This window comes from Mustela erminea, chromosome 9, assembly GCF_009829155.1.
Source record: "Mustela erminea isolate mMusErm1 chromosome 9, mMusErm1.Pri, whole genome shotgun sequence".
Taxonomy (NCBI): domain Eukaryota; kingdom Metazoa; phylum Chordata; class Mammalia; order Carnivora; family Mustelidae; genus Mustela; species Mustela erminea.
Window position 1 is genome coordinate 98820323 of NC_045622.1, and position 3534 is coordinate 98823856.

General features: G+C 37.4%; 1 pseudogene; it reads right to left on the reverse strand.

Annotated features, from left to right (window-relative positions):
- Nucleotides 1-431: 431 nt before the first annotated feature.
- LOC116599888 lies at nucleotides 432-1362 on the reverse strand (annotated as a pseudogene).
- Between the last annotated feature and the right edge of the window lie 2172 nt (nucleotides 1363-3534).

Below are 3534 nucleotides of genomic sequence, written 5' to 3' on the forward strand. Positions count from 1 at the left end.
TTTCAAGATAAACTAGTAATATAATGAAAAGAACTTCTTGACACACAGAGTTAGCTCCTTTGCTCTGATTGTGTTCAAGAGAAAGCAGGAAACCTTATTTGAAATGAGCTGTAGAGAGAATTACAAGTCATAGATTACATGATATTCTTTATTTATGGATATTCACTGTTTTACAAGTTGTGATCTTTCTTCTTATCAAACTAAGTGTGATGTGAAATGTGAGGAGTGTTTCATAATCCACAATGTCAGAACTGAGTTCTCAGGAAAAGAAAGAACCAGGCTGGCATTATGAGGGAAGCTACTAGTTTGAGCACAGAAGTACAGAAAAAGGTAAGGAAATAAGCTGTATTATAATAGAGACATTGGGGAAGTCAGGATACACATCATATTTCATATCTGTACAGATTAAGAAATCAGTCAAAACTCTCAATTCATGTCTTGCTTTCTGAGGTAGTTGTAATATGCCATAGGTTTCTCATGGCATTTTTCACTTCTGCATTCCTCAGTGTGTAGATGAGTGGTTGAGAAAAGGGGTCCCAATAGTATAAAATATGGACACCATCTTGTCCATGGGGAAAGTGGTGGGGATACATGAATATATGAATACACATGGACCAAGAATAAGACTACTATGATGATGTGAGAAGTGCAAGTAGAGAGAGCTTTTTTCCCTCCCTTCTGCACTATGCTTTCACAGTGAATGCAAGATGAAAATGTATGAGGTCATCAGAAACACAAAACTGCTTGTACAAATGGGCCCGCTGTTAGACACCCATTCTAGGTTGATCATGTAGTTGTGCATGCAAGCAAGTTTCAGCAAGGGCTGTAAATAACAGCGGTAATGATCAATCAAATTGGGTCCACAGAAAGGCAATTTCAAGGCCAGGAAAGGCCTCAGCTATGGAATGGATAAAAGCCCCTATCCATGCAATAACAATCAAGATGATGCAGACCTGCCGTCTCATAATGGTTGGGTAATGTAAGGGCTTGAAGATGGCCACATAATGATCAGCAGCCATGAGGATGAGGACAAAGACCTCCATGCATCCAAAGAAGTGCAAGGCAAAGACTTGAATCATGCACTCATTGTAAGTTATGATTCTTTTTGCAAAGAGTGAATCCACAATTAGTCTGGGGGCTGTGGATGTTGAGAAGCAGAAGTCAGTAAGGGACAAATAAAATAGGAAAAGTACATGGGGCTTCCAAGTGTCCAGATGGACTTGATGATCACAATAATCAGCAAATTCCTATCATGGTTCCCACATATAAAATGAAGAAGAATACAAATACCATTTTCTTTTTCATAGGATCTTGGGTCAATCCTAACAGTATGAACTCAATGATGCTATTATTTTGTTGCATAATTTCAGGCAAAGTAGAGAAAGCACAGGTTAGAAATAATTAATCTTCCCATCAAGACATACAAATGGCTATCAGACACATGAAAAAATGTTCATCATCATTAGCCCTCAGGGAGATTCAAATTAAAACCACCTTGAGATATCACCTTACACCAGTTAGAATGGCCAAAATTAACAAAACAGGAAACAACACTGTTGGTGGGAATGCAAGTTGGTGCAGCCTCTTTGGAGAACAGTGTGGAGATTCCTCAAGAAATTAAAAATAGAACTTCCCTATGACCCTGCCATTGCACTCCTGGGTATTTACCCCAAAGATACAGATGTCGTGAAAAGAAGGGCCATCTGTACCCAATGTTTATAGCAGCAATGGCCACGGTTGCCAAACTATGGAAAGAACCAAGATGCCCTTCAACGGACGGATGGATATGGAAGATGCAGTCCATATACACTATGGAGTATTATGCCTCCATCAGAAAGGACAAATACCCAACTTTTGTAGCAACATGGACGGGACTGGAGAGATTATGCTGAGTGAAATAAGTCAAGCAGAGAGAATCAATTATCATATGATTTCACTTATTTGTGGAGCATAACAAATAACATGGAGGACAAGGGGAGTTAGAGAGGAGAAGGGAGTTGGGGGAAATTGGAAGGGGAGGTGATTCATGAGAGACTATGGACTCTGAAAAACAATCTGAGGGGTTTGAAGTGGCAGGGGGGTGGGAGGTTGGGGTACCAGGTGGTGGGTATTATAGAGGGCACAGATTGCATGGAGCACTGGGTGTGGTGAAAAAAATAATGAATACTGTTTTTCTGAAACTAAATAAATTGAAAAAATTAAAAAAAAAAGAAATAATTAATCTGCAAAGAAAGAAGTATTATGAAATGAGTACTCCATTTGGAGGTCAAATCTATATTCTTTTTTTTTTTTAAAGATTTTATTTATTTATTTGACACAGAGAGATCACAAGTAGGCAGAGAGGCAGGCAAGCAGAGAGAGAGAGAGAGAGAGAGAGAGAGGAGGAAGCAGGCTCACTGCCGAGCAGAGAGCCCGATGCGGGACTCGATCCCAGGACCCTGAGATCATGACCTGAGCCGAAGGCAGCGGCTCAACCCACTGAGCCACCCAGGCGCCCTCAAATCTATATTCTTACCCACCTATAATCCCTACCTTCCATGATATTTTCCTCTGAATAAAGTGCAAATCATAATATTTATTTATAATCTACTCACCTGATTGCTTATGGAAACAATGAAATATATCATTAATGAAAGAGGACTTAATTCTTCAGCCATAAAAATATTAAATTAGGGGATTTGGATTGAGAGGGTATCTTTCTGAATTGGATGTCTTTCTTGAGTTTATACCAAAGACCCATCAGGTTGGAATGTTGCCAAGTGGAGAGAATTCATGCATGATATACATAATGCTTTTTCATAATACTTGAACCTGGTAATTTGGTTATAAAATATCTTATCATAAATATTTTGAACATTCAAAGAATGATGTAGAAACTTTGATAGCGTTTCCCTTAATGAAACCTAAGAGAGAAAAAGAGCAAGAGAGAGAGAAAGGAGAAATAATATTTTAGTAGTGAACATTCCTTCAACTGGTCCAGTCCATATTGAAATTTGTTTTAATCTGTTAGTTTGACTGTTTATTTCCTGTTACTTTAACTCTCAATAATTTCTAGTTGTTTGTAGTTTTAAATTCAGCTTCTATAAAAATTTGTTCTTTTGAAATTATTCTTCACCTTGTTCAGTATATTAATGGGTCTCTCAGCAAATTTTCTTAAGACACAGAGACTCAGACTAAATAAAATATAAATAAAGAACATTCGGCATAAAAAGCAAAATACTTCTTTTTTTCCCAAAGTTCATGTTACTTTAAGCACCAGGGATTTAGAAGATGAATTAAGGAAGTTCCAATTCATAGCAGAAACTTTTCAATAAAATTCGTGGAATCTAGATTCTTGAGTGTCCCACACCTTGATTTTAGTAAGAGAAGATAGAAACAGGAAGGGAGCTAATATTTATTTATAGATGCCAAATGGTGGAATAATCTTCTCCGTCCTCATAACAGATATTTTCCATATAGTAAAACAATTACAAGCACAAATGCCAAAGCATTTAAGTATATTTACAACATGTGTTCCAGACAAAAGCAAAATTT